The sequence below is a fragment of the Macrobrachium nipponense genome, chromosome 21, assembly GCF_015104395.2.
Source record: "Macrobrachium nipponense isolate FS-2020 chromosome 21, ASM1510439v2, whole genome shotgun sequence".
NCBI lineage: Eukaryota > Metazoa > Arthropoda > Malacostraca > Decapoda > Palaemonidae > Macrobrachium > Macrobrachium nipponense.
The window spans coordinates 83,664,974-83,686,199 of NC_087212.1; the positions used below are offsets into that span (position 1 = coordinate 83,664,974).

Sequence of the window (21,226 nt, forward strand, 5' to 3'; positions counted from 1 at the left end):
GGTGTCGGCTATCCGTAACTTCTGATACCTACTAACGTCAAGGGAATACAGCTATTTCTGGGGTGTGTAGGCTATATAGGCGTTTTATACGCAACTACTCAATAATAGCCGCTCCCCTAACCGATCTTACGAAGAAGGGCGTAGATTTCATATGGTCTGAGAACATCAACAGGCGTTTGATACCTTGAAAGATGAACTTGGTAGTTCGCCCTATCGTAGAAAAATTTCATGACTTCGGTAAGGAATTCTTTATTGCGACAGACACCTCAGACCTAGGAGTAGGTGGGGTATTGCTTCAGCAATATGACAAACAGTTTTTCCCTATAGCTTTTTATTCCCGTAAACTGAGACCTTCCAAAAGTAAATATGCAGTAATAGACAAGGGAGGGCTCGCTATTGTTAATTCACTAGTGCATTTTAAGTTCATCAAGGTTCTCACTGATCATAAGCCCCTAACCGACTTCTTTAAAGGCTTTAGTCACAGTCCCAAATGAACCTGGTGGCATATGATCATCCAGGACTTTGGCGCGAGGATTGGGTATTTACCTGGGAAAGCAAATATCATTGCTGACGCATTATCACGCACCCCGCGTCATCTTGTACGGCCAGCCTTAGCTGAATTAATAGATATATGAACATTCATACCTATTGTTAAAACTGTATCTGAACAGGAAGATCTGGGCTGGAGTGCTGAACTAATACAGACTGAACAAAGAAAAGATCAGCAATTAGAAAAATCATAAATGCTTTGAACGGAAATCCTAAGGAAAAGGAATATATAAAGTATACGCAGCAGAATTATACAATCAAAGATAATATTCTGTGTAGATCCGTGACAAGGAAAACCCGCAACACACCACAGGTGAGTAACGACCAGGTAGTGGTACCAATCTCACTTATACCCACTGTCTTAAATTGGTTGCATGCAAATCCATTGCATGGCCACCCAGGTTTCTCCATCATGTCACAGAAAGCCAAATCATTATTTTATTGGCATACGATGCTTACAGATATAAAAAAGCACATAGCTAATTGTCGCACTTGTCAGGAAAACAAAGGGCACAAGAAGACACCTGTCAGCCTAGGGGGCTTATCCGTGCCCAATCAACCCTTTGAAAGAGTACACTTAGATTTATTAACAGGGTTTTACGAGTCAGACAGAGGAAATAAGCACCTCTTAGTAATCATAGATGCCTTGACTCGATATACCGAACTGATAGCGCTTAAAACTAAAACCGCGATCGAGTGCGCTAGGAAGTTTTACGAGTTCTACATTTGTAAACATGGAATTCCACACATGATAATCTCTGACTCGGGTGGAGAATTCAATAATCATTTCCTTAACTCATTGTGTGAATTCCTTTGCATAAAGAAAATCAATAACCATTGATCTTACCACCCAGAGTCTAAACGGGCAGTGGACAAAGAGCAAATCGTAAGGTTTTAAACATATTGAGAGTTACACTAGGGTGAATGGACCCCTGGGATATTGCCATACCTGCGGTACTAAGCACTCTTAATCACTCATATCATTTATGTATTAAAATATCGCCGCACGAGGCACTGTACGGTACCCCAGCTAGAACGCCTTTCCATGTATTAACGCCTACAACCAATTTATCAAATCCTCTAAAGGATGTTATGGATGCAAACATAAGTCGATATAATATACTTCGTAAGAATCTAGAAGAATCACAAATCATAATGAAAAGAAATCATGATAAAATAGCTAAGCCAACTAAAACATATACTGTGGGCGATATGGTATACATACAAGTATATGTACTCAAAGGACTCAATTACAAACTGACACCTAAGTTTGAAGCCCCGTTTAACATTTTAGAAATATTAACGGCCAATAGATTTAGAGTTCAAAACGTATCCCAACCCACTGATAAGAGAATCGTTCCATTGGCGCACATCAGAAATTAAAAAGAAGGGTAGAAGGAAGTGAGGGAAATTTTTGTATCTATGAAACTTGTATAATCACTTTTATTTAATATATAATAGATTATATTATATATATGGATATATATATATATATATATATATATATATAATATTTGTATGTAAACATTTTTCTTAAACAGGAGTAATTACATATATTTTACTCATTGCAGGTTTCCAAAATGAAGCTTTTATTGTTAGGAGTGATACTGTTCGTTCGGACATCTTTATCGTGCGGGAAGAGCGCTAAAACAAAAAATATAGATTTTACACATGGCACCATTGTAGAAAGAACAGAAGACGTTTTCATTACCGGAGGCAATATAGTTATAGAAATAGACCTGAAAGCGATTTTTCTCCCGGAGGATGACATCATTAACCTAAAGAGTGACCTCTTGAGGTTCGCTGTTTTGTTGAATGAAATGCCAATCCAGAGAGTTCGCTAGCACAAACACTAAGTATTGCGGAAATGTTATCATACGACTTGCAAAACAAAACTGCTGAGGCAGAAGCTCTGGCTCGAGATCTGCTGATGTGGACTGTGCGGCACAATAACCTCGAAAGACGCAACCCGTTTATCTTTGCTGCACTAAACATCTTTGGATCTGTTGCAAGTTGAGGCTTAGGAATTTGCAACATGAAAACGAATTAGTTTTGTCAGAACTGCGTCACCAATTATCATCTATCAATCAAATAATGAGTTTGGTGAACGAACATTCTAGTAATATCGATCAGATTATGGAAGTGCAACACTTGCTGGCTACGTTAGCTTATTATAGTTCGAAAATAGATCATATCCGTACCAAAATATCACATTTTATTGAGAAATCAAAAGACTATGTAGAAGCTATTACACTAGCAACAAGGGGTGTTTTATCCCCACATCTTTTGCCTATTAAAGATCTGACTTTAACTTTGGAGAATGGACGGGAGAAACTAGGTTATGTTCCTTTGTTAGAAGCCCATAAGATAGAATTTTATTATAGTTTAATATCGGTAAGCGTTGAAAATTACAGGATCATGATCACAATTCCTTTTGATTCTTCTGATGCCTGGCAAGCATACAAAATCGCACCGTTCCCAACTTTCATGACGAATAACTCAAGTCCAGTAATATCCAACTTGACGGGACACGTATTGATTTCCCCTGATAGGGAAACATATACAGTCATTAAGGACTTAGATAAATTCACTCACTGTTCAGAAGCCATGAATAATAAAGTTTGTACAGCTGACTCCTTTGAATTCCATCCTATGTCAATGGATTCATGCGAGTTAGGTATTATAATAGGTGGACAAAAGGATAAAAAATTTTTATCCTTTTGACGATAATAAGTGCAATTACAGACTGAACAACGGCTCGTGGATGCGATACGACAAGGCAGGCTTTAAGGTGGCATGTCCGGACGGATCCACGGCCCACTCCCAGATCTTCGTTGCAGCCGACCAGGATGCATTGGGACGTCCATGAACTACACGGTCCGAGGAGTTAACACTATCATCCGGGAACGGGCCTATTTCGCAAATTTTACGTGGACCAATACTGTTATACCATCCCTACCTCTCCCATACAACACGAAGGTGGCTCATCGTTTGACGCAACTAGCTGAGATGGCCCACACATCACTGACTTAGAGGAAAATTGTCTGGAATTGAGTTGTGTGTGAAAAGCGGTCCGTACAATGGCAATATGTAGGACAAGAAACTCCAAGACTTTGCATTTTCATTAAATATATGAACAGTTAAAAGTATCTTTCGGGCACCTAATAAAATATTGAAGCCCTATATATTAAAATGTTGGTGTGTGTACGTACCAGGAATCTATATCTTGTGCACAATCATATCATATTATATTTATATCTTTACAAAGAGTAATAAATATTCTTAAACAGTTATCCATGATCATGTATAAATTATGTATCTCCTCGAGGTAACAACTATTCTTAATCGGGTTACCTATTACTATAACCTTTTATTTTGTGGTACCTCATAATCATTTACTAACATTATACCATATATAACAAACATGGATCTGTATTTTCCATGCATTTTTCTTTTTTTATGAATATGTCCATTAGGCATGTATTTTTTTTTACATATACTTTTTTGCATATTTTTCTTAATCACTTGTTTATGGCTATGACTAAATATATATATACGGTCACACTCCTAAAAAAACATGTTTAACGTAATTTTTAATGTTCAGTGCTTGAACAGTAGCTGTCCGAGCCTAATGTAATATATACATTTGTATATACAGATAAATTTCATATCTGTAAATAAACCCATGACCCAAGGGGTCATTGGCGAATTAGGAGTGTAACCACATAGCCATAACCGGACGTGAAACTAGACCATGCTATGCAATACTTGCAGTAGCCTGGTTTGCGTTTGAACGTCTAATCATTTTATGTGTTTTGTAAACCAGTCACAACACCTTCCATGGGAAGCGGTTGACCTATTCACTTGTAGCGGAAACATGACTTCCGAGCCGTAGGGCTACGTGTTCATTTTATTCTTGTTATCATGTAAACCGCTGAGATAGCTAGTGTTACGCTATCGACGCGATGCTCCTATATTTCAGTTCAACTTAGATTTCTCAACAGAGCGGTCATCCGATCAAACCATTCCTATACTCCAGTGATGGAGCTAAGAAATAAAGTTCTTAAGTTAACTCAGTCCATTGAATCATCTCCCTTATTCTAAAGAAGAACCAAATCTACTAGATATCACTCAGAAGAGAAGGGAAAGTAGAACCACAATGCTTACGTATAACAGTCGTAAGAAAAGACATACAAACTGTCGCTGTCCTATACCATTATAATAGGTGGACAAGCGGACAGTTATACGTGTCTTTGGTAATGGTCCTACAACATCAATAATTACTTCTTTAAAAGGTTCTGAAACCACAGGAATGAGACATAAAGGCGCCTTGGAATGGGCTGATTTGGTTTACCGACCTTTTGGCAGACGTCACAACTGTTAACGAATTACTTCACGTCAGCTTTCAACCAATAAAAATCCTTAAGCAACTTGCCTGTGGTCTTAAAAATACCAAAATGACCCGACAAAGCACTCTCATGGGCCAAATACATCAACTCAGTCCTGTAAATAGAGGGAATCATTACCTGTTTCACAATCTCATAATTCACATTATCTGCCACCCTAGGCCTACTCAGTCAATATAAAATATTATCAATTACTTTAAATTTAGGAACAGTTACGTCAGCCACCTCACCTGACTCAATAGGGAGATCCCGAAAATCCTTTTTCTGAGATTTAATAAGCTCTTCAGTGGTCCAATTTAATTTTTCCTTAAAGATCCCCCGATCTACAACTACACTATCACTACTTTCTAAATCACATAAATCTACATCAATTGTTGACTCTGCAGTCAACCATTCTAGCACCAGAACGCGTAACTACCGCTACCTCATTATCAGGGTTGATCAAAATGAGACATATAATATTTTTAAAGGCCACTTCATTTCTTAACACAACATCAACATCTTTGACAGGAATTTATCCACAATTGTCAACCTCAAATTACCTGTAAAGGAAGGACAAATTAAATTAAAATTTTCAATGGGATAGGACTTTACCGTATCAGGAAAACCAAACAACAACACGAATTCCTTACTTTCAACCACAAAATCAAACGGCAACGCCTCCCTAAGAATCAGTCACTGAGCCGCACCCGTATCCCGCAAAATACGTACCATACTCTCTCGGACGAAAGCACGGACGATACACTACCGACTGACAAGTGACAATTATTTTCCAAAACTACCACGTAGTCGTTGGTCATTGTTTACTGCAGGAGTGGGCTCTCTCTCTCTCTCTCGCTTTTCAACGCCCATTACGGGCCTACCACCAGCTTGTTGGCATTTCTTATAAGAAAAATACCGTCTCTTTACATGTCCCTTTTTATTACAAAAGAAACATGTCATATTCCTCAATTTTTCAGGATTGTAGATATTATATCCCCTGTTACCTCTATTGGGAGAAAAAACGGTTATTATTGCCAGAAAAAGTATTAGTATTATTACCTTGGGCCCTACCTTGATTGTTATCCCCATAATAATTTCTGGTAAACACCCTAACATCATAATTATTATTATTATTCCTTCCTATTCTACCCCAACTCGAGTTCACATTGGCCGTTACACCTCCTATTTCATTCTCATGAGACAAATAATATTTGTCACTTGCTGTAGCTACTTCCTGCCCGGTCTCCAATTTCAATTCTTAGAGGTGGACCTTCAATTTGTCCGGCACACACCTCTTGAACTCCTCCACCAACATTAACTTTTTCAACCTTTCAAAATCCAACACTTCCTTCGACTTAAACCAATCTCTGGCATATTGTTCTTTCGCCCTGGCAAATTCGACGAAAGTTTGTTCCTTATTTTGCTGTAGGTTCCTGAAGCGTTGTCTATAGGCTTCCAGGACTAACTCATAGGCTTTTAAGACATTAGCCTTCACACTGTCATAATCCACGGACAAATCCTCCTCTAAAGTTACATATACTCTCTGAGCCGTACCAATTAATTTACACTGTATTAGAGTGGTCCAATACTTCTTGAAACACTAAATATTAAACAACGAGCTCCATCGTTGAGCCGTCAAACAGCAGCTGTACCCTAGCATTTATTTCAACTCTGCCTTTCTCGGCGAAAAAATAATAATTGTTGCATGTTTAATCCCTAGTGTGTCCTTAGCCTCTGGATTGGTAGTTTAACCTCCAGTGCTTTCTAAGCGCTTCTGTACTCAGGTATGTTGTCTGGTTTTTACGGTTTTGTAACCAAGAGCGTCTGTGTTCAAGTGAGTCGTCTGTTCTTAACAATTTCTTATTTTTGTGTTCTGTAGTCACTTGAGTCATGCATCAGCCAATGGGGTGCGAGCTAGCCCGCCATAGCCGAGCGGAGCGTCGCTTTTAAACAGAACTCTGCTTCGTCTTATTTACGTCTGTTTTTTACACAGTTTTTGTGTGTTTTTTTTTTTTTTCGTTACTTGTAGGTGCCTCTTAGACACTTCTAGTAGCAAATGAAAAGTCTGAAAATCGTATCTGGGCTAATGAAAGCAATGCACTGTGACTGAGTAACAAATTTACAATTGGAAATTAACTAGTTGGCTATCTAAGCGGTGAAGAAACGTATTCAAAGTGTTTCAAATGCCAAAAAATGCCTTAGCAAATTTAGTTACTACTACTTAATAGCTTCTAGTAGCATAAGTTGTGAAGTCTATTTTATTTTTTTACTATTCTAGCGTTAAAGTACATGAAATTTTGAAAATTTTGATATAAGATTTTTTTTTCTGAGAAACAAATAATAAACTAGCTATGGCATTACCAATTTTGAAAACTTTGAACGCGTTTTTCTCAATGTTTTAAAATGTGGCGAATGTAAGTTCTCGCAGTGCTAGCCTCAAATTTTCAAAAGTAAAGTCTTGTGTATCGCTCTTTTAATTGATTTATATTAGTGTATTTGTAGTCATCTCCTGTATTTCTGCCCTTGATCTGGATGCGAATATGATGTTCGCTGAGTTCGCCCCATTTCTTCATGTGCTTATATATATATATATATATATATATATATATATATATATATATATATATATATATATATATATATATATATATAATTGTTGGAACACTTTTCGTTACCATACCTTCGTATTTTTGGTCGTAAAACATATGCAGACGTAATCTCGGTATTTGCGACCTCAGGGCAGATAAAACGGTCAGTACATCATGCATGAACAGATAACTGTAAAAAAGAAGAAAAAAAAAAGATATCATTGTAATATTACACTAGCACTTGAAAAGTATCCTCCATTGCTCTGACTGTTATGCGTGTCTTCATTGCTACTCCCATATCGATCTTGATAATATCTTAATAATATTGATAGATAATTATCATGAGGGGGAGTACTTAACTATCATCCTTATTTTTAATGGAATAATTTTAAGGTGATGTCAAACGAATTTGCAAAAAGGCATAAAAAGTATCATTTAGATAATAATAATTACGATGTTTATGGTAATGTATATTCTGACTATGGAAATGACTTCCCAGAATGCTTCACACATTTTTTTTATTATCATTATTTTCATGCTGTTCCTTTAGCCAGAACTTGTAATCTTTATTCTAATTTTCCTCAGACTCCCTATCTCTCCGAAGGGGAATCTATATCCATATAGAAAAATGAATTAAATAAAAGAGGGTAAAAGAAAAGTTGACAAAGTACACAAATAAGAAAAGAATATGTGAACAGCCACCTTAGGTTTCTTGCAAACTAGATGCGAGATTTTTTTTTTTTTTTTTTTTGTTCATCAAGAATTGGGAATGAAGTAAGGTATTTTATACATTAAAGAAATTTATATATCATACATAAATGCGGGCAAACCTGTCTGAGATAAATGTTCTGAAACTGTTTTTGTCCCCCAAACTTATTCGTGAGATGTCTTTGGACAAAATAGAAAATGCATGATAGACTACATAAGACAGCCTTGTCCAGGGCGCTGAATATCACCCCAGCAATACGAAGTACGAAGAGACGGACTCTGACAGAAATGAAAATGAACAGTGCGCAGAAACAGTCATTTAGGTTCTTGCCTGTCGTCTTTGGGGGCACGCCCATCCCTTGGGAAAAGACGAAGCAGACGACCCAGCCTTTGGTTCTCGAAGCAGTCAGCCCTACGGATAAACAGGGCGCTGGCAGCGACTAGCACTTGGAAGAAAAGAAGAATAAAAACTCATTGTAGTATACAGTGTTATTAATAACATAGCGAAGGTCTCTCTCTCTCTCTCTCTCTCTCTCTCTCTCTCTCTCATTTTGATACAAGGCACATCTCGCAAGCAATACATTGACTTAGGCAGGCACGTGCATTGTCTGCAAAAGCTGGGTTTTCGTGGTATTTGTCCATGAATCTGCAACCTTAGTCTGCGTCACACGAAATGTGTATTGACTTGATTCTAATCCACTGATTATATTCATGCACAGAGATATTGACACTCACCTGATATACAACGGAGGCATACCATTGTCTTGACTTATAAGGGCATATAATAAACAATGACTCTGGAAAGGAAATATAGACATATCATTTATTTTGTAATTGCTAGTTACTGCTTTTCTATATGTTTATCACCGTCCCCTGCACGAATTTCGATAAATCTTTTTCCTCTTTTTATTTCAAGCGACAAAGCAGGTCGCATGAATAGGGGTGGTACTTAAATCCTAAAGACTCTTAATATCAATGCTTTTATAAGTTACTGCCACAAGATGTTAACGACCTGTCTTAAATTCACATGCGCACACATATTTATATACATATCTGTTATACACTTACATATATATATATATATAGTATATGTATATATATATATATATATATATATATATATATATATATATATATATATATATATATATATTATATATATATATATATGTAGGAATAACTTGATCACGAAATATATAAAACGTGATGCTACGTATAAAGGTAATGTCATGGAGGAAAATGAGAAAGCGAGGACTGCAGAGATCTTTCGATCTTAACGACCCTTTACTAAAGGCAAGACTGATCAGAACAAAGTCTTTCAAAAAATTCCATATATTTCATGTTACTAATACAAAAGTGTATTGTTTTTCGAATTAAATTGCCTTTGACCAGTGTGTTTGACCGCATCGCTATTAAATCCTTAATCTAGCCTACGGAAATTGACTAAATTTGTACTGTCCTGTCTTATATGCCTCGTTGTTTTCAAAATGTCTTGTTTTCTGACTAAATTACCTGTGACCACGTGAGGGTTGGCTGCTTTGAAAATCTTTCATTTAGCTCACGGGCGTTTTTCCGTTTCTTGTAAGTGCATTGGACATTTTGTTACTCGTGTAATGTCCGTTTGTATATGCTTACCTGTACTGTGTTTCTCTTTGTTCTGATCAGCCTTGCCTTGAAGTAAAGGGTCGTTAAGACAGAAAGAGCTCTGCAGTTCTCGCTTGTTCATTTTCCTTATTGGCATTTCCTTTATATATATATATAGATATATATATATATATATATATATATATATATATATATATATATATATATATAAAGGGTAGTATGCAGAGTAGTGAGACTGGGATATATATAGTATTATTTGGGGGTGTCCTATGAACCCCGACCACCTCCTCCCCAAAGTCAGGGCAGGGAGCCTTATGTTAGGTTACAGAATGTGGACATAAATCCCATGCACGTCGTTTAACAATTTTCATAATCATCAAACAGAAAAATCGTTGAAAAGAAATTAGAAAAAATAAAAACATATATGGAGGAGACAACGGTGCAATTTCCGTTCTTGTAAGTCAAACCAATCACGCTGTATGCTTTTATTTTCTACTAAATTGGAAAGAGACCATTGATGCTATGGTTTTAGGCATATTACTTTGTTCATACTTAACTTAGTTATTGGACTCTGCATTAAATTCATATGGGAAGAGAGCTTGGTAACCGCTGGTAATTTACCTTGTAAATGGGATTGCAAAATGTAAAACTATGCTCTCTTTAATGTATATATACATATGCTTGTATATACTAGCACCAGAAGTATTTCATATGAATAGACGAACCACTTAGCTAAGTAATTCCGTTGAAATAAGAGCAATTTATCATGGTGACGAAAACGACGTTTTTCGCGAGACCCAAACACCAAAAGCGGATCCAAGAAACGTTACTACATCAGAAATGAACCTCAGCATCTCGGGACAGACAACTGTCAATCAAAAGGACGCGACTGACGGGCATTACCTTTGCAATAACGGAAGATCTCGGTTATTTTTCATCTGTCCTAGCGAGTTATTCATGGGCCCAGGCCATGAGCTAAAATCTCGATACGAGCTTGTTTTATATATATATATATATATAGATATATATATATATATATATATATATATATATATATTATATATATATATATATGGTAGTACATCTCAACGAAGGAAAGTGATCGGTTTCTACGTTTGGTAAACGTCGGTCTGCACTCGTAATAATACTTTATAGTAGTTTGTGTAGTGCATACACACACACACACACACACACGCACACACACACAAATGTTATATATATATATATATATATATATATATATATATATATATGATATATGTATATATATATATATATATATATATATATATATATATATATATATATATATATATATATATGACTGGTAAAGGTGTTCTGTAACAACAGAATTCCATCTAATAAAAGGAGCCCATAAAAACACCAAAATGTAGAGAGAAAAGTACTATAATTTCAGAGACTGCTGTCTCTCTCTTCAGGTATATGAATGAGAAAAGTTTACAGAAAAGGTATTTATACCAAGAGATTCGTCCACAAGTAAGCCAATTTAGGTCACCCCCACTGATAATCTTCCTTTAATCATCTTCATTCAACCAACGCTTAAGAAGATTAAAAGAAGATTATCAGCGGGGGTGACCTGAATTGGCTTACTTGTGGACGAATCTCTTGTATAATACCACCTTTTCTGTAAAACTTTTCTCATTCATATACCTGAAGAGAGAGACAGCAGTCTCTGAAATATAGTACTTTTTCTCTCTACATTTGGTGTTTTTATGGGCTCCTTTTATTAGATATATATATATATATATATATAGATACATGTTATATAATATATATATATATATATATATATATATATATATATATATATATATATATATATATATATATATGACTGGTAAAAATGTTCTGTAACAACAGAATTCCATCTAATAAAAGGAGCCCATAAAAACACCAAAATGTAGAGAGAAAAGTACTATATTTCAGAGACTGCTGTCTCTCTCTTAGGTATATGAATCTATACCTGAAGAGAGAGACAGCTCTCTGAAATATAGTACTTTTCTCTCTACATTTTGGGTTTTTGTTTTTATGGGCTCCTTTTATTAAGGTATATATATAATTATATAATATGATATAATTATATATATATATATTTATATATCTATATATTTATAGATATGTATATTTATATATATATATATATATATATATATATATATATATATATATATACATATATATATCTATATATATATATGTATAGTTTATATATATATATATATATATATATATATATATATATATATATATATATATATATATATATATATATATATATTATATATATAGATACATGTTATATATAGATATAATATATATATATATATATATATATATATATATATATTTATATATATATATATATAGTATATATATATATTATTATATATATATATATGTATATATATATCTATATATATATATATATATATAATAATATATATATATTATAATATATATACTATATAAATCACCTTATATTATGAGATTTCACTCTTCTGAAGACAATGCATTTGAAATGATACTAAACTATGTTACAAATAAGTGAACGCCAGACTCAAAGAGAAATATCACTATTTACGAAGGCAGTCTGCTATAGATAAACAGAAAATGGCGGCCACAGAAAATACTGAAGCAAAAAAGAAAGAAAGAAAGAAAAACAATAGAGATGTGTAGATATGTTACGCATTCCCGAGGAAAAGCCTACGGAAATCGCGCGACCCTTTTCACCCATCTAAAAAATGACTTGCCTTCATCAGATGTCCTTTTGGCTCTTGTGCAACAGACGGAACCAAATCGAGCTGAAAGAACATCAGTTGACCCTTAGAGTGTCTGGCTCATAAATGTTCCAGAGACATCATATTCTACATTGGAATCTAATCTGAAGAGGATTTCGGCAAACAAACGAAATGACAGATACTACTTATTGTCTTATCACAGAGATGATTAAAGTTAATGAATGTTGTTGTTGTTTATAGCAATGCTATTATCATATGGAATTATGCTGATTTTATTTATACTACGAGAAAAGGAATGAAATCCTGTCAACCAATTGTCTTTCTATCTCTGCTCCTTATCAGCAGCACTATACTTCTATATATTTCTCATGACCTAGGATTCCTGGTCAATGAAAGATGCTGCTTATATAATCGAGGCTGAGTAGAATAAACTAATTTGGTATGTCTGATCTGATGACCTGACATTTGCAAATTATAGCCTTCTTTAATGTTTTCTGAATCGTTAAACTTACCTTTTCGTGATGAAGGTTTCTACCACGTAGGATAAGAAGTCCGTAGGTCAAGCGAAGGTCGATACACAGCGAGATACTGATGCTACTTCCGTTGAACAGCACCAATGAAAACCAGAAACAGCAAAGTAAAACCTCTGCAGGAAGAAGAAACAGATAACCAATGTATAGTGAAAGAATTGACAGGGAGATTTCAGACTGCAAGATCATCCAAAGAAAGGTGTCCTACATCGTTGAAAATCACGACGAGAAATCACGACCTAGCAGAAGCTATCTCAGATTCTGTCCTGTTTTGTGCCGCTTTCAAAACGCGGATAATCACACTCAAACGCACCCGTAGACTAATCTTTCCTTCATTAGATTTCCTCAGACTGATCTAAAACTACCGGAATGGCGGGATCACTGAGTCCATACATACAGAGTCACTTTTCGTTTATATGACCTATGGAAAAATAATCAGTCACTTTTTTAATCGGCACTAAGGGAGCCACCTTCCTGTGTGGGTGCTCTTTCTCAACTTCCCAAGGGCTGCATAAAGAAAAACGGTGGCAATACATACACCTAGCCTAGCATCTATTGCCATTATTTTGAAGACACGACAGAACAATGTCAATGTGTATATTAACAGGCGCAATGATCAATACCTATGTGTTATACAAACACAAATATGTAAACAGTGGAGCGGGAATACATACATACATACATACATATATATATATATATATATATATATATATATATATATATATATATATATATATATATATATGTGTGTGTGTGTGTGTGTGTGTGTGTGTTTGTGTGTATGGGTGTGTGTGTATGTATATATACACATGAAGCGTTTTTGTATAGCAGTAGTCACTGTTTACACTTAATCAGTCAAACCAGGTAGGTTTTCATGTCGATGAAAGATGAAATATTCTAAGATGTCAAATAGCACTGGGAACATAAAATGCAAAACATTTTCTTAAGAAATGAGACGCAGCCTCTTCGGACAGGCACCTGTCAATCAACAGGACGTGAATGATACCTGAATGACCTTTGTAATAGGGGAAGAGCTAGGCTATTTTTTATTTATCATTCCCACTTATGAAGAGCCTGGGGTTACACACTGAATTTTTAATACAATCTCGCCAACTCTCTTTCCTTAGTCTCACAGAAAGTAGTGCTTAGCATAATTATCAGTGATATAAGATTGAAAGTCTTCTAAAATTTGTGCAGACATAATAATAATAATAATAATAATAATAATAATAATAATAATAATAATAATAATAATAATAATAATAATAATAATAATAATAATAATAATAATGGTAATAAGAATAATAATAATAATAATAATAATAATATTTACATCAACGAATAAATCATTGGCAGTTAAAGAACAAAATCTACAAATAATACTACCATTGCTGCTAATAATAGTAAACAACTAAATAAGAAATAAAACATTATCACGTTACGCCAAAAGGGATAACCTCTCATTTGAGAGTTAAACATTATTTTATTGGAATTCTTTAACTACAGAGAATACTACATTCACCGTAACTCTGACATTTTAATGAAGGATGGTCAGGCTTAGTAGAGCTGAGGCGGAACCAGAATATAAAGTTTAGGCTAAAGGCCAAGCGCTGGAGCCTATAAGGTCATTCAGCGCTAAAACGGAAATAGAGAGTAAAAATGTTCTGAAGGTGTAACAGGAGGAAAACATCGCAGTCGCACTAAGGAAAAAATGTTAGATGGTGGAAAGTATATATATATATACATATACATATACATATATATAATATATATATATATATATATATATATATATATATATATATATATATATATATATATAAAGATCTTACCTAGGATTAACCTAGGATTAACGCTATTAATATATTTTTAAAAAGTTACCATTAATTAATGCTGATAATAAAAAGACGCTATTGATAGAAAAAACGTACCAAGAATTAACGCTATTTATACAAAAGGTATCAATAAAAAAAAGAAGGATTACCGCTACCAATAAACAACGCTATCATTAAAAACTAACAAGTAATTAATCGCCTCCGTATGGCCGAGGTTCTTTCAATATCTATACGAAAGTCTAAATTCATCTATAATTCAATGGACTTATTATTCTGCTCTCAAAACTTGGAAAAAATATACCCAGTTATACGAATGAATAAAGCGTAAATTCCAATATCAACATAAACTTGTACCATAAAAATAAAAGAAACAGGTCTAGAATAAGGTAGAGAATGAACTATATATATATATATATATATATATATATATATATATATATATATATATATATATATATTGCTTTCAAGAAATAGGGAAAAGGATAAACGTTATGAAAATTAAGTTGTATTCCTCACACGAATAGAAAAATAAAAAAAAAAAAATAATATAAACTGTCAGGAAAATGAAAGAAAGAGGTTTAAAACAAAGTAAAGAAAGGATGCGCAACCTTCCAAGAGGTCGATATAAGAAGTTCACTATTATTTTATGAATGAATGAAATCAGGAGCTGAGGTGGAGGGCCAAGTTCCGCGGCCTCCTGCCATTCGCTGCTTAGGGCTCCTCCTCCTCGGAAGGAGGTCGTCGTCGTCGTCGTCCAAAGGGCTTCCTCCACCACAACAGGTTAGTTTGCTTAGATTTTTACGTCTTATCCCCTGTCTCTATATAAAGGACTATGGCTACTCCTATGGTTTGTCATATATATATATATACACACACACACACACACACACATATATATATATATTATTATATATATATATATATATATATATATATATGTGTGTGTGTGTGTGTGTGTGTGTGTATGTATACACACACACACACACACACACGCACACACGCACACACACACACACATATATTAATAAATTATAATATAATATTATATATTATATATTATAATATATATATAATATATATATGTATATATTATATCCCTGAAGTCCTACAAGTATTTAGTACGTTAGAAGACGTAATTTTATAGCAAATTCAGACCAGCGCAAGTCAACCCATTTTATTATTATTATTATTATTATTATTATTATTATTATTATTATTATTATTATTATTATTATTATTATTATTATTATTGCTATACTTTTTGTCAGGGTTTGCGTATATAGCTACATACTTAGAATCTACGTTAATGAGTTGAATTTATACACAATTAGCAACATTACTGGAAAAGATGGTAAACGAAACTACATAATGGCTAGAAAGAAGTGTGACAACATCCAAGTATTGCGAGACCAAAACCAAAGCTTTATTCAAGACAAAAAATGTGCCAGAAAAGGAAAAATATGAATACTGTACATAGTTATTAACGGTACTTTATGCAGACGAATACGAATGATCATCAAGTCATGGGAGATCCGACAGACACAATAACATTCATATCGCGTGTAAAGCTACAGAGATCATGGACAGAGGATGTCTTCGTGCAGTTGCACCTTCAGAAGTTTAAGCGAAAATGCAACGCATTACTTCCCTTATACTCTTCTTCTTCCTACATTTTAATACATTTTATCTATTTGTCATTTTTTCTCTCTTTTAACAAATAGGAGCTCTTCTCTCCTCCGTATTTCCCTTTACTTCCTCTTGCTTCTTTATATTGAACACCATTGTTTTTGGAAGGAAGATTCTGGAGAAATTTCAAGCGTCAATGCGGCCCCTTCAGGTCGGACGTTCTTGTTCTTCCCATATGAAAACAGCTTTTCATCTACTACCATATATACATGTGTATATAAAACTAAAATATATAAAACTATAAATAAATATATTAATATAGATATATAATTTATATTATAGATATATATATATAGATATATAAATGATAGTTCTTACAAGTACAGCAGACAGAGACGAAGAAGTCTTCCTGCTGGGAAAATCATTTGATATCAAGAATCAATTCGAACATAAAGATACAGCCGTAGTTACGAGCAGTAAGTAACTACAAAATTTTTCTTTATGCCTCTTAAGAATTTCCGAGAAAAAAAAAAAGTTGACCTGGGAGGTATAAGTCGATATGAGAAAAAAAGACCAAAAGATATAGAATCTGGAATCAATATGAAACGAACCACGGAAAGATGTGATGAGCAGGAGAGTGGATGTTCATGCGGGTGTAGAGATTAGATCAGAGAGGTGAAACTCCAGAATGTAGAAGAGTCTCCAGAATACCAATGAAAAGAGGATCAAATTGAGCAGATCATTTTGAATAAACATATATTTAATGATCTTGACCCAGAAGTTATACTGAAATTTGATTACAGATCTCTTGCAGACGTTATGATAAAATATGAGAAACATTTTACCCACAGCCCAGAAAGACGCATAAGAAAAATAAGTAAATAATTAACTTGGTTGTACTTTACACTTGACAATATCAAAGAGATAAAAAAAGAAAACAGATTAATGACCAACAATTGTAGACTACTGTATTGCACCAGAAAGGAGAATGGCTGCTATGCAGGAGATGAAAAAAAAGAGGAATTATAGAAAGCAAGATGAAAAATTGATATATGTGAAACTCTTACACACACACACACACACGCACACCTCTCTCTCTCTCTCTCTCTCTCTCTCTCTCTCTCTCTCTCTATCTCTCTCTTTCATATATATATAATATATATATATATATATATATATATATATACATACTATACATATATATATAATAATAATATATATTAATATATATTATATATATATATATATATATTTGAGTTTTAAATTCACTAAACTGTAGGACGAATGTCACCGAGGCGGAGTGGATAGCATCAATGGTCTCTTTCCAATTTAGTAGAAAATAAAAGCATACAGCGTGATTGGTTTGACTTACCAAGAACGGAAATTGCACCGTTGTCTCCTCCATATGTTTTTATTTTTCTAACTTTCTTTTCAACGATTTTTCTGTTTGATAATTATAAAAATTGTTAAACGACGTGCATGGGATTTATGTCCACATTCTGTAACCTAACATAAGGCTCCCTGCCCTGACTTTGGGGAGGAGGTGGTCGGGGTTCATAGGACACCCCCAAATAATACTATATATATCCCAGTCTCACTACTCTGCATACTCCCTATATAATATATATATATATATAATATATATATATATAATATATATTAATAATATATATATATATATAAAGGAAATGCCATGGGAGGAAAATGAAAAAAGCGAGAACTGCAGAGCTTTTTCTGTCTTAACGACCCTTTACTTCAAGGCAAGGCTGATCAGAACAAAGAGAAACACAGTACAGGTAAGCATATACAAACGGACATTACACGAGTAACAAAATGTCCAGTGCACTTACAAGAAACGGAAAAACGCCCGTGGGCTAAATGAAAGATTTTAAAAGCAGCCAACCCACACGTGGTCACAGAGAATTTAGTCAGAAAAAACAAGACATTTTGAAAACAACGAGGCATATAAGACAGGACAGTACAAATTTAGTCAATTTCCGTAGGCTAGATTAAGGATTTAATAGCGATGCGGTCAAACACACTGGTCAAAGCAATTTAATTCGAAAAACAATACACTTTTGTAATTAGTAACATGAAATATATGGAATTTTTTTAAAGACTTTGTTCTGGTCAGTCTTGCCTTTAGTAAAGGGTCGTTAAGATCGAAAGATCCCTGCAGTCCTCGCTTTCTCATTTTCCTCCATGACATTACCTTTATACGTAGCATCACGTTTTATATATTTCGTGATCAAGTTATTCCTACATATATATATATATATATATATATATATATATATATATATATATATATACATATATACACATATTTATATATATAAGTGTATAACAGATATGTATATAAATATGTGTGCGCATGTGAATTTAAGACAGGTCGTTAACATCTTGTGGCAGTAACTTATAAAAGCATTGATATTAAGAGTCTTTAGGATTTAAGTACCACCCCTATTCATGCGACCTGCTTTGTCGCTTGAAATAAAAAGAGGAAAATGATTTATCGAAATTCGTGCAGGGGACGGTGATAAACATATAGAAAAGCAGTAACTAGCAATTACAAAATAAATGATATGTCTATATTTCCTTTCCAGAGTCATTGTTTATTATATGCCCTTATAAGTCAAGACAATGGTATGCCTCCGTTGTATATCAGGTGAGTGTCAATATCTCTGTGCATGAATATAATCAGTGGATTAGAATCAAGTCAATACACATTTCGTGTGACGCAGACTAAGGTTGCAGATTCATGGACAAATACCACGAAAACCCAGCTTTTGCAGACAATGCACGTGCCTGCCTAAGTCAATGTATTGCTTGCGAGATGTAATTCCTTGTATCAAAAATATTACTGGGAACATTGTCCCCGTGAACTTGCTTGCATGCTTCCATACTCTCTAGGCCTCGTTGTTGCCTACCTCGTAGGCTTCACAGTCCTACACATTGAGGGTTAACCAGTTAGGGATGAGGGATTCTCTTACCCCTTCGGTATCTCCTGGTTACTTAACCTGCATGTTTTTCAGATCGGAATGAGACCTCACTTGGAATGTGAAATCCACGAAAATGCTTTTCTTGAGGGTCTGGATTTATCAACAGCATCTTTGCCGATCTTGTTCTAGTATACACCACGAGAAACGCTGCACCTTCACAAAACAATTATTTGTATGGAAATTATATCTGATATGTCGAAAGAGGCTGAGGACACTCGCTTGCGTGTTAATAGATAGGAATTTCTAAGGAAAAGTTGTGTTCTCGAATGAATCTCAATTTTCATAGACATGCGAATGCACGCGTGATGTGTATACCCATTACAATTTTGCTAAAGGAAAATGAGAGAGAGAGAGAGAGAGAGAGAAGGAAGAGAGAGAGAGAGAGAGAGAGAGAGAGACCTTCGCTATGTTATTAATAACGCTGTATACTACAATGAGTTTTTATTCTTCTTTTCTTCCAAGTGCTAGTCGCTGCCAGCGCCCTGTTTATCCGTAGGGCTGACTGCTTCGAGAACCAAAGGCTCGGTCGTATGCTTCGTCTTTTCCCAAGGGATGGGCGTGCCTCCAAAGACGACAGGCAAGAACCTAAATGACTGTTTCTGCGCACTGTTCATTTTCATTTCTGTCAGAGTCCGTCTCTTCGTACTTCGTATTGCTGGGGTGATATTCAGCGCCCTGGACAAGGCTGTCTTATGTAGTCTATCATACATTTTCTATTTTGTCCAAAGACATCTCACGAATAAGTTTGGGGGATAGAATCAGCTTCAGAACATTTATCTTAGACAGGTTTGCCCGCATTTATGTATGATATATAAATTTCTTTAACGCATAAAATACCTTACTTCATTCCCAATTCTTGATGAACAAAAAAAAAAGAAAAAAAAATCTCGCATCCAGTTTGCAAGAAACCTAAGATGGCTGTTCACATAATCTTTTCTTATTTGTGTACTTTGTCAACTTTTCTTTTACCCTCTTTTATCTAATTCATTTTTCTATATGGATATAGAATCCCCTTCGGAGAGATAGGGAGTCTGAGGAAAATTAGAATAAAGATTACAAGTTCTGGCTAAAGGAACAGCATGAAAATAATGATAATAAAAAAAATGTGTGAAGCATTCTGGGAAGTCATTTCCATAGTCAGAATATACATTATCATAAACATCGTAATTATTATTATCTAAATGATACTTGTTTTTATGCCTTTTTGTTTTTGCAAAAATTTCGTTTTGACATCACCTTAAAATTATTCCATTAAAAATAAAGGATGATAGTTAAGTACTCCCCCTCATGATAATTATCTATCAATATTATTCTTCGCGCCGAAAATCGCCGAAAAATCTCCGAAAATCAATGATATTGTCAAGATCGATGTAGGAGTAGCAATGAAGACACGCATAAAAGTCAGAGCAATGGAGGATACTTTTCAAGTGCTAGTGTAATATTACAATGATATCTTTTTTTTTTTTTACAGTTCTCTGTTCATGCATGATGTACTGACCGTTTTGTCTGCCCTGGGGTCGCAAATACCGAGATTACGTCTGCATATGTTTTACGACCAAAAATACGAAGGTATGGTAACGAAAAGTGTTCCAACAATTATATATATATATATATATATATATATATATATATA

At 34.3% G+C, this 21,226-nt stretch overlaps 1 protein-coding gene across 2 annotated transcripts in view; it reads right to left on the reverse strand.

Moving 5' to 3' along the window:
- Window positions 1-21,226, reverse strand: part of LOC135198204 (gastrula zinc finger protein XlCGF57.1-like) — a 234,668-nt gene that overhangs the window by 156,770 nt on the left and 56,672 nt on the right. The gene's annotated exons all lie outside the window — the stretch shown is intronic.